The sequence below is a fragment of the Callorhinus ursinus genome, unplaced genomic scaffold, assembly GCF_003265705.2.
Source record: "Callorhinus ursinus isolate GAN/ISIS: 27379988/994484 unplaced genomic scaffold, GSC_fseal_2.0 scaffold4, whole genome shotgun sequence".
NCBI classification, from domain to species: Eukaryota; Metazoa; Chordata; class Mammalia; order Carnivora; family Otariidae; genus Callorhinus; species Callorhinus ursinus.
The window spans coordinates 122,502,410-122,515,197 of NW_027397066.1; positions in this window are offsets into that span (position 1 = coordinate 122,502,410).

The window sequence follows — 12,788 nt, forward strand, 5'->3', positions numbered from 1 at the left end:
ATGATGCATGTATGTTTTTAAAAATAGAATTTTGAGGAAAAGACTGTCTGAATAGGTGATATTTGAGCATAGACTCAAGCAAAGCAGTTAAGTGACTATCTATACACAGAATAAGGGCCTGATTATTAGATGTGATTTCAGAGGCATTGGGAAGGCTGCATTCTCCCCTAAGCTTCTGAAATCCAGCTGTTTTGAACTTTGCACCTTTATCTTAAGGCTTTATTGCCTTAAAATGCAAATCCCTTTGGGAGAGTGTCTATTTAAACTTTTTCCTGTCAAATATTTCTGCATGAATGAATTTCAGAATTTTGATGAAGAAGTGAAAATAATAGTTCAAGAACATAAGGAGTCAGAGTAGTATAGTTGTTAAGAGCATGAATTGCCTGGGTGTCAAATCCTGGCTCTGTTACTTAGTAGCTGTGTGTGTGGCCTTCATCAGATTACTTAATATCCTAATGCCTCAGTTACTTCAGTTGTAAAATGGGGATAATAATAATATCTGTCCTAGTATAGTTGCTATGATGATGGTACGCTGTAGCATTTTCAATTTTCACAGTTCTTCCTCCTGGGAGGATTACCCATCTCTGCTCCATTGTCAGACTTGGCCAATTCACTTTTTTTTTTTTGGCCTTTGAAGTGTGAGCTTAAATGATGTATATAAGTTATAAGCAAAAACTTTAAGATCCATCATATATTTTCACCATTCTTTCTCTCCCCTCGCTTTGAGAATTGTGATGTCTCAGATAGGGGTTTCTACAGCCTGCATCCTGGAGTAAAGAGGCCATGAAGCAGAGTGTAATGGGATATACACGTTGTTATGAGCCACTGAAATTTGGGGTCATTTTGCAATGCTGTATCTTTTCACTCTCATTGATATAAATGAATTATTATTTCTAACATGCTTATAACAGTATCTAGCACATAGCGTATATTAAATAAATAAATATAGCTTTGAAGGAATATAGCTATTGAAGAGAAACCATAATAAAATCACAAGACTGGGGGTCCAAAGTCAAACTTCTTGATTCTGCCATAATTTTGTGCTAAAGATATAAAATATCAGATGATGTGTCATTTCTTTGCACTCTGAACCAGATATTAGAAGTAAGACGTTGGAATTGGATATTAGAAAAAAGATGTTGGAGTTGATTAATTTGCTAATGTTCTGCATTATGATTGTTTCCAAAGTGCTTCTTAAGGAGTCTTTACTCTTCACTCCTATGTATACTTCTTAAGTACAACATGGCCTATGAAAAAATATATACACGATGCCTATTACAGTGTTCTCACAAAACAATCTCCTTAATGTTTTTCAACCAACTGGATAACCATAAGAAATGATTAACTTGTTAATCTGGATGGTTTGAAAAAAAAAAAAAAGACAGTTTCTACTCGTCCTGTATATGTTGTAGGAGTGACCATGATTTTCCTAATCCCATTCTATTTGCTTTGTTGGCCAAGTTATTGTACTAAATTCTGAAGCTTATATTTCTCCTTATATTTTTGCTTGGAAATTTAATTATTCCTAAGCTTTTTGACTTAAATTGCTTCTGGTGGATTAACTGGGTAACAGAAGAATGAAGACTATTCTTTTTTCTTATTTATGTCTCCCAAAAAGGTCACAGGTTTAAGAATATATTAGAAGTCAATCATAGCAATAATACTTTTTTTAAAAGGGGAGGTTAATCTAAATTGAATAAATTGTGATTAAAAAATGATGTCAAGATTTGAGCAATTTCCTCCTTGAATCATTGAACAATGTTAAAAATGTCTATGCTGTTAAAAAATACTCTACTGAAAGTCTGGAAATGGAGGAGCAATTGGAGTATACATTCATAATAAAAATTTAGTGTATGGAAGGAACTTTATTACAAATTTATAATAATTTATATTATATATTATCCTTTATAAAATGGTATGCTTTCCAACATTATAAATATAAAAGGATATCCTTTATAAAAGTGTTAAAAATTATCTCTTAACTAAATAGTTATTTAATTACAACCAAAGGTACTTAGTCATTGAGGCTGATAGGGAAAAATTTAAATCACTAGGGAATGAAATATCAAGAGAAAAATTAGAAAAAGTAGTGCATGTGTTTGAAAAACACATCTTTTTGCTTGGGGACTGGAAGGCATGAATTTTTATTTTAAATCTACTTAAAAGTTATTCTTTATTATATAACTTTGGAAAATGTAATATATACCTGTGCTCCCACCACTTACCTTTATCAAATCTTTATATTATTTTGTGTTCACTTCTGTTACTTCATTTTTCAAGAAATACAACATTACAGATATAATTGCTATTTCCGTTTCCCTCCCTGAGGTAGCACTGTCCCTACGCCACGAGCTGACACGGGCGGAGGGAGACTGGAGCTGGGACTGTTGCAGCCAAATTATCAACGTCCCACCATCCAGTCGGGCAACTCTAACTGCCTTAACTCTTCCATTTCAACAGATCCTAAAGAAGATAATGGGGACTCAAATGTTGATGGGTGAAGTGTTGAGAGAAGCTGCCTTTACGTTTGCTGAGGCCACGTTCACGGCAGGGGACTTCCGCACTACGTTATCCACAATGTACAGAAAGCCCTACTGAAGCTTCCAGAGAAGAAATATAATGCAGCTGGTGGGACTCTGCCAGGAATTTGAACATTATCCGAAGGAACGAAGGAACGAACCAGCAGGTGTGAACTGACTGGTTTGGCCATTAGAATTAAGCCAGAGCAGTGGAAGTACGGTGGGAGGAGCTTCACTGCAGGCTTCCTTTGTTACTTTGGACGAAGCTGTTAAGATAACCAACAGGTGTGTAAATGCCACAGAACATGCCATCATTCCCCAGAACATGCCATCATTCCCCAGTACCCTTGCTCATATCATCACAGAGCTGGATGAGAGAGAGTGAGAAGAGTTCTACAGGTTAAGGAAAATTCAGGAGAAGACTCTCAAGGAAAAACTGGAGGAGGACTTGGAGAAACAGAGGGCAGCTCCGTAATGGGGAGGTGATAGAGTCTGCTGATCTTTGGCTGAAGAGAAGGACGAGGATCTTCTGTTAGAACAATCTTTCCTGCTCTGGTTCTTTCAGAAGCCCTAACACGGCACCATTTCAATTCACAGCATGTAGGTCCTGTATGTGTGGCTATTTATTTCTTGGTCTAAGAATTCCCCGGGTTGTAAAATTGCCCTGGATGTTCGGTTATGGGAATACCTTTGCAGAGTGATAATCCAGCCACCATTTATCACCTGAGATTAGTAGGCTATGTCCCAGAACTTGTGGGGTTTATTCATGTATTTTTAAACATGTATTTTAGTACAAAATTATGTTTTTGGAGATTCGTCCATGTGGATACAATCCTAGTTCATTCATTAACTGCTGTATATGGTTTCCATTGTATGAATGCCACAATGTATCTTTTCTGATAATAACCAATATTTCCAGTTTTTCATTACTATAAACAAAGATACAATAAAAATTCTGTTTTGTTATGCATACGTCAGAGAGTTTCTTTAGAGTATGTGCTCTCCGATTCATAGTGTATAAGTATCTTTGACTTTACTAAATAGTATCCACTTGCTCTCTAAAGTGTTTTTGTTCACTTCTCCACATTCCCACAAATACCTGGGGTTATTAGAATTTTGTATTTTTTTGCCAAATTGAATGCATATAAGATGTATCTTGTTATTATATATTTTCCTGATTAACTGTAAGGTTGATTATATTCTCATATTTTTCTAGACTCTTTGGAGTTCTTAGCCTATCAACTGTCTATTCTTTGGCCATTTTTATATTGTGTTGCTTTTTCCTATTTATTTGTGTACTTTATTACACTCTAAATATTAATATTTTATTGGTTGTATGTATTATAAATTATTTTTATACTTATTTTATTAGTGCAATGTGTTTGGAGCATGGGGAGGGATGTGTATCAAAATGTGAACTTTTTTTTTTAAAGATATTATTTATTTACTTGACAGAGAGAGAGCGAGAGCGAGAGAGAGAACACAAGCAGGAGGAGCGGGAGAGGGAGAAGCAGACTCCCGGCCAAGCAGGGAGCCCGATGTGGGGCTCAATCCCAGGACCTTGGGATCACGACCCGAGCCGAAGGCAGATGCTTAACAACTGAGCCACTCAGGCGTCCCCAAAATGTGAACTTTTACCTCGATGAGAAATTCTCTTGTCACTTACATAGCACTTATTATGGGTCAAGCATTTTTATTCAAGCATTTTACAAACAACTCATTTTAATCTTGATGACACTCATGAAACAGGTGCCATCGGTATCCTATATTCTTTTTTATTGTTACTTTCACAAATAGCAGTTTTATTGAGATATAATTCACATACCATAAAACATACCCTTTTAAAAAATGTACAATTCAGTGGTTTTAGTATATTCACAGAGGTGTGCAATCATTACCACAAAGTGATCTCAGAACAAAGAAGCCCCACATCGATTAGGAGTCACTCTCTATTTCCACTTAAGTCCTCAGTCCCAGGCAACCACTAGTATACTTTCTGTTTCTGTATTTTTGCCTATTCTGGGCATTTTCCTATAAACAGACTCATACAATGTATGGCATTTTGTGTCTGGCTTCTTTCACTTAGCGTAATGTTTTCAAAGTTCATCCATGTTGTAATATGTATCAGCATCCCGTTCATTGTTATTGCTGAATAATATACATTGTACGATATACCACATTTTGTTTACCCATTCACCAGTTTTTGCACATTTGGGTTATTCTTTTTGTCAATTACAAATAGTGCTACTACAAATGTTTGTGTACAAGTTTTTGCTTGGACATTTGTTTTCAATTCTTTTGGAGTGAAATCTCTGGGTCATAAATCAACTCTAGGTTTAACTTCTGAGGGACTGCCAAACTGTTTTCCAAAGCAGCTGCACCTTTTATATTTCCACCAGCAATGTATGAGTGTTCCAATTTTTCTGCATTCTTTCAACACTTGTCCATCCTTTTTGAATATAGCCATATAAATGGGTGTAAAGTGGTTCTCATTGTGGTTTTGACTTGCATTTCCCTAATGACTAATGAATGATTTCGAGCATCATTATATGTGCTATTTGCTATTTGTGTATCTTCTTTGGAGAAAGAAGTATTCAAATCATTTGCCCATTTTTAATTGGGATGTCTTTTTGTTGTTGAGTTGCAAGTTATTTTCATGTCAATTATCTTTATGCTAAAGATAAGGAAACCAGGTACAGGAAGGTTAAGTAACTTGTTTAAAGCCACATAGCTAGATATGAAAGCAAGTAGACTGGCTCTGGACGGAGTCCCTGCTATTAACTTTTATGCTGTCCTGTCTCAGAGCATTGTTCACCCTATCTGTGTTTTAGTGTAGTGAAATTACAATATTATCTATAAGAAAAAGGGTCAGATTAAAATTTAGGACTTAGGTTTTGGAAATACATCATGATGAAAAGTCATGATGTTGGATGCCTTAAAATTTATTGCTCAAGAGATATTTGTATAATAGTAAAGGAAATAAAAACATTTGCTCATATTCTATCACATGAGTTCTTGACCTATATTAATGTAACCTATAATCAAACTCAAATTTTGATTCTCAGAAAACTGGTACAAATTCTTAATCTCTTTGGAAGTAGGAATAGTATCTTATGTGTTTTACATATTTAACACATTGCTTGGCATAAATCAGTTTAAATATCTGAAGACTATCAAATGTATTGGATTTATGTAAAATTAATTTTATATATAGATGTTAAGTATTATCCTAAGCCAACAAATGTTTTCAGTTTATATTTTGAAGTGACATATTATGTATGATCATTATATTTCTTCAAAGACAACTTAAAAAAATAAGTTTGGTTAGAAGTATACTTAAAATTGACTTGCAAAATTGTCCAACAGTATAAATTTTGGAAATCTCTTCTATTAATGTCAATATCTAGTGAAAATTAGAGAAAAAAATCCAACTTACTGAATCATTAAGTTGTCTGCCAAATTGAACTAACTGCATCTCATTTTTAAACACGTAATGTAAGTTTGTATATTCAACATTTGTAGCATATAAATGTCCACATAAGACATGGCAGTGCTCTCAGAATTAAGGGCATTATGAATTCATTATAATTATCAGCTACTTAGAAATTTGTCAGGATTTTTGCCTTGAAGTCCTAGTGGCCACCATATTCCACGGCAGAGCAGTTGGCTTGGCAATGTTGGGCTCCTAGTGACTGTTGCTGACTTGGTTTTGCTGTTTCTATTCATGAGTAAGTGACTTGCTGGTAAGAAGTTAGACATTTCAGGTTTATATTTCTCTTAGGGAATGAGACTTTTTTTCCAATTGTTACTTAATAAGGAATTTTAGGTTCTAAACTTTAGTCCTAAATATGTGCATTTAATAATGCATGTACTTTTTGATGAATCATAAGTATGTAATTATAATTTCTTCTTGATCCTAGTGTGCTTTATGTTAACATAATTGATTTCCATTTCCTATACTCAAGCTTACTGTCCCCAAATTTTGAATTGACTCTGTTCCTTCCTGGCCTTTTTTTTTTTTAAACTACCATCCATATTCTGTTGACTTTCAAATTGTTATCTTTACCCTGGCCCCCTCTTTGAGTTCTGCACTTTGATGTCCGCCTCTTTGACTTTTGCTGTAGCAGGTTTAATAAGCATCTCAAACTTGTGTCTAAAATAGAGCTCTTGATTTCACCTTCAAACACTGATCTTCCTCTGGCCTTTCTTTTCTCATCTTAGTAAATGTACTACCAATCATCACTTTGCTCAAGGAAAACCTCTAGGATCCATTTTGATTTTTCCCCTTTTTCTCACCATCTCAACCAGTCTCATCAGCAAATCTTGCAGATTGTACCTTAAAAATATGTTTTAAACCATTTGCTTTTGTCCATCCTCATTGACAGCCTCATATTCTTAGTGATGCTCATCTATGTCTTGCCTGGATTACTGCAGTCTCCAAGGTTCTACTTTTGCCCTCTTATATAGTCTCTTCCCTACTCAACAGCCAAAGTTGTCTTTTAACACTTTCAAAAACACATCTCTTTCATGTTTAAAAGTTTTGAATGGCTTCCCACTGGTATTTATAATGAAATCTGAATTCTTTACCCTGGTCTAAGGATATTTATTAATCTGGTACCTGCCTATTACGCTTTAACTTCATCCAGTGCCACTGTCTCTCATTCATTCTAGTGCAATCATACCATTCTCATTTGTATTCTGCAAACACACCAAACCTTTCTTGTCTCAGAGCCTTTGCATTGCTGTTCTCTCTGCTTCTTTTTTTGGCTTTTTCTTCTGCTATATTCTTCTCATCCTGCAGGTCTCAGTCCAAATGTTTCTTCCTCTTTTACTTCCTTCAAGTTTTTATAACAATATGTATTGTTTATTTATTCACTTGTTAGGACATCGTTTGTGTTCTCCATCTTGAAATTTGGCTCCATGGATTTGGCCTCGCTGTTTTGTCCACTGGAATCTACAGTATCCTCAGTGCTTGTTGCTTCAATAATGACAGTTCAGGTCATGCAGTTTAAAAGCTAGAATAAACCTACAACTCCTTGACAATTAGCAAAAGTGAATAATTGCAGTGAGAACCTTGATCTTGAATGAATCACGTCACCTTAAAAAGAAATTACAGTTTTCTACAATGTTTTAAGTGGACAAAATGAAGACTTAATTTCTAGTAACTCTAATGGCTTGCCTTCTCCCTGCTCTTTCTTTTTTTTTTTTTTTTAAGATTTTATTTATTTATTTGAGAGAGAGAATGAGAGATAGAGAGCACAAGAGGGAAGAGGGTCAGAGGGAGAAGCAGACTCCCTGCCGAGCAGGGAGCCCAACGTGGGACTCGATCCCGGGACTCCAGTATCATGACCTGAGCCGAAGGCAGTTGCTTAACCAACTGAGACACCCAGGCGCCCTCCCTGCGCTTTCTTTTAACCTGGATTGAACTTAAGTACGTTGTTGAGTAGTTTTATTTAGAATCAGAAGCTCTTACAGCTGGAAAGGGTGAAAAATATCATGTAGTTCATTTTACTGATTAAGAAATAGAGGTTCAAAAATAAGGGATTTTTTTCCCTCAAGGTCATAGAAGGAAAGGTACAGAATTTGTTTTGTCTTTATCATATATTCTTTTTATTGTGCTATTAATACATGTTCATTGGAAAATACAGAAAATTTTAAAAATTAAATTTATATCACCTGAAATTCTATCTTTTGGAAATAACAACTGTTAATGTTTTATGGTACATTTTCCAGGAATTGTTTCTATGCATATTTGATAATATAAATAAACCATGCAAATTTCAGGAATTGCTCTTATATATATTCACTAGTGTAAATAAGCCAATACCAATTTACATGCATATATGTATATCTCTATATCTCTATGTCTAATCTATCTAATCTATCTAATCTATCATAAATGTATCTACATATCTATCTAATCTATCTAATCTATCATAAATGTATCTACATATCTAATCTATCTAATCTATCATAAATGTATCTACATATCTATCTATTCATTCTAAATAAACATGTCTTCTTCACTCAATAGTGTTGTAACATCCATCTGCCATTAAATATACAGCCAAATCCAAGGGTGGTATTAAAAATATTTAATGACTGGTTTTCATGGGCACCAAGCAATGAAAGGACAGAATGTAGCCCACAGGTTTATTGCTGTGGCAGGCATCAGTCCTTTAATTGCTAGAGCAGGGCAGGGCTGTGGTCATCCTAAAGGAGGGGCTGGGAGAGTGTCCAGGCCCTGGATAGAATGACCCAAAGGCTACAGAAACATTTCAGTATTTTAATGCCTAGTTTGTATTTTGGGGCAGGCAAGCCAAATTCAATTCTACAGTCATCATTTTTAGTTATTGTATTTTGTTCCATGGTGTGGTAGGGTAGGTAGAATTACGCCTCTCACCCACCCCCATCCCCGCCCCCAACCCGCCCCCCACAATGTCTTGCCCAATCCCAGGAACTTGTGACTAATGAGGAGATACCACTCCATGATCGTATTACATCATATGGCACAAAGTTAGGGAAATTATGTGGGTGAGCCTAATCTAATCACTCAAGCCCCTAAAAGCAGAGAAATTTTCCTGACTGTCACAGAAGGAAAATTAGAGCGTCTTGAAACCTGAGAAGGACTCCAAGCACCATTGCTACCTCTGAGAATGAGGCAGCTCTAGGAAGGACTGCTGGTTGCCTCAATTGCTGAGGGTGGCCCTTGGCTGATAGCCAGCAAGGAAACAGAGCCCTCAGTCCTACAGCTGCAAGGAATTTAATTCTGCCAACAACCTAACTGAAGGTAGAAGCAGCTTCTAGCCCAGATCTGTCGGATAAACAGCCCGCTCCGCAGGTACCGTGATTTGGCCTTCTGAGGCCCAAAGCAGAAAATCCAGCCAAGCCAGCTTAGACTTTTGACCTGCAGAACTGTGAGGTTAATAAATGAGCGTTGTTTTAAGCTGCTATATTTGAGTAATTTATTACAGCAGCAATAGACAATTAATATCCCTGCTTGAAGGTACTATAAATTATTGGACCCATTATTATTATTGGGAATTTAGGTTGAATCTACATATTTGTTTGTTCTTATGCTAGCATGAGAAAGAAACTTCAATAATAGCATTGTACCCTCATCATTTCTCACTTGTCTGATTATTTCCTGAGATAAATTCTTAGAAATGAAATTGCAGGGGCAAAGAGCTTTTAACAGTTTTTGGTACCTACTGTCAAATCACTGAGTTTTTTTTTCTTTTTACAATTTACATTTTTACCCCTATTTACTCAACTGTTGTAACACTGGTTATTTTTATTCTTTTTAATTTTTGATCATGTAATAGGCAAAATACTGGTATTACATTGTTGTTTTAATTTGTATTTCTTTGAACACCAGTGGATGCAGAACATGTTTAAAAGTTTAGGGATTATAAAGTGGTGATAAGCTTATTGTTCTCTGATGTCAAATTTACTCACCCTGGTAAATTCTAGATTGTCCAAGTGAATAGTTATTGAGAATATTTAAAAGAAATTTTGAGTTAATTCATATACACGCTCACACATACACACACACACACACACACACACATATGCTCAAAATTCAAAATTTGTGAGACAATAACCTCATAGAAGCAATTGAAGTTTCATAAAGTTTACAGGTATGATCCTACAAAACTGTTATTTCAGATAGAGCTGGAGAAGTTAGATATAAAAGCAAGATGTTTGGAAAGAAAAGCAGTATTTGGGGGAGTAGTAATTAAACCTTCAGCATTGGAGCCTGTTTCTTTCTGTGATTTTCAGCCAATTTAGATCAACTTTTTAAAATATAAAAATCCCATAATACATGGCCACACTACTCTCCATAAAATAGTTTATAATTTTTATGGTATGTGTGTGTGGTTGGAGGTGAGATAAATATCTGTCAGTGATAATGATAATGTAATACCTTTCTTTAAAAATATCTGGGCAAAGTAACTTTACAAAGAAAGTGTTAAAATTATTCACCTTAGTGGAAGTCATGTTCATTTTTTTTTCTAAAGATGCCCTGTATTTTACCTTTACACGCGGCTCTTGAGAATGAAACAAACATGTCTCTGTTTTTTATGTTTCCATATATGCCATCATCCCTGTGTAGATGCGTCTCATGCCTGGCAGGGAAAAGGAAGGCCCTGGAAGAAAGGGGAGGAGGGAAGAAAGATAAAGGGTCCTTTAAACATTAGATCGATATGTATTTACCAGGATATTTTCAGTGTCACCTAAAATATGGGAGCACAAAGATATTTGCTTATTGTAGTCTGGGATGCATTTTTTGAAAAAACTTTTGGGGAATCTTACTAAAGAGTATAAAAAACAGGGGCGCCTGGGTGGCTCGGGCGGTTAGGCGTTGGACTCTGATTTCTGCTCAGGTCATGATTTCATGGGGTCATGAGATTAAGCCCCGCAGCGAGCTCGGCACTCGGGGAGTCTGCTTGGGATTCTCTCCCTCTGCCCCTCCCTGCTGCTCTGTCTCCCTCTTAAATAAATAAATAAATAAATAAATAAATAAATAAATAAATAAATCTTTTAAAAACAAAAACCAAAAAAAACCTAAAAAAAAAAAAACCAAACAAACCCAGAAAAACCGTGATGTCGTAGCAAATTTTTAAAGGAGAAACTGAAAACTAAAGTAATTATAGCACATTATAGAATGTTGTATTTTAGGCACGTTATTTTGATAAAAAAGAGTACTAGAGACCATTGTAAATACTTCCACATTCCCAGTGAGTGGTCCTTGCTGCACTGTTTATGGGAAGAGCCTTTTATAAAGAACTCGCACTTGATGCAATTGTAATTTGCATCTATCATCATGAAACCTTGCTTTTGTTTTCATATATGTTTTCAGTTTCACAAATAAAAATGACTCAGATTGAAATTTAAGGAGAAACCATCAAAGAAACCTTTTGATTAGATCCATCAGAAGGGATAGCAAGGTGACTGGCATTTGATTGTATATTCTGGTTTCTGTTGACCTTCCCAACAGGTATACGTTTTATATAATTTCCTGAAGTGTTTGCAGAGATGTGGGCATTTTGATTAAAAATATTCTCATAAAACTTTCCAGACATATTTATAAGGTATCTTAAAATTAAGAAGACACTATCATAAAAAGCTGTTGTTACAGAAAAAGCTTCAAGAGGAAAAAAATAAGTATTTGTAATTTGAGTTTAGAACTTCAAAGCTAGAATTGTTCTTGGGAAGGGAAAAAGTTTTCTCATGGCTAACCATACTATTTATTTATTTATTTATTATTTAAAGATTTTATTTATTTATTTGAGAGAGAAAGAGCAGGGCAAGGAGCAGCAGAGGGAGAGGGAGAAACAGGCTCCCCACTGAGTGCAGAACCTGCCGTGAGGCTCCATCCCAGGACCCCGGGATCATGACCTGAATGGAAAGCAGACGCTAAATTGTCTGAGCCACCCAGGCACCCGTAGTTTTGCTTTTTAGTAGAGTCATATGAGATGGGAATTTTTTAATGAAAATGGTTAAGGAAACACTTTACACCAGGGCAGAAGAATCTTTTTTCTTTAATATTTTCTATATTACAATTTTTAATTTAATTAAATATTTAATATAAATATTAAAAAATCATACCCACAGCATATATAGTCTTACATGTGGAAAAAATTTAACCAATACAGAAGTAAAAAAAATAAAATCACTCCCAGTTTCCCATTCCCTAGAGATAATCGAGTTCACATTTGGGTTTAGATGATTTAAGACCTTTTTTTTACTCACACATATACGTATATCCACAAGTACACACAACTATATTTAAATAACACTGTGATCAGGCTGAATTTACTCCATAGCCATGTGCCCCTTTTTATTTTTATTTTTTTAAGTCAGATTTATTGTGTTATAATTGATGTAGCAAAATTCATCTCATGTATACAGTTCAATAACCTTTGAGTAGTGTATATAGTTGTACAATCAAGATAGAGAATATTTCTATAGCCCCCCAAATTCTCTCATAACCTTTTATAGTTACTTCCCTTCCTCTATGCCCTGTTCTTGGCAGCCATCGATCTGATTTCTGTTCTGCAGTTTGGCTTTTCTTATAAATCCAATTTTTGTGATTGCCTTCTTTCACTTAGCATAATGCTTTTGAAATTCATCTTGTTATATTTATTAACAGTTGCTTTCATTTTATTGCTGAGTTGTATTTCATTCTATAGAATATACCACAATTTGTTTATCTATTCACCAGTAGATGCATATTTTGGTTAGATCTAGTTTTTGGCCACTATG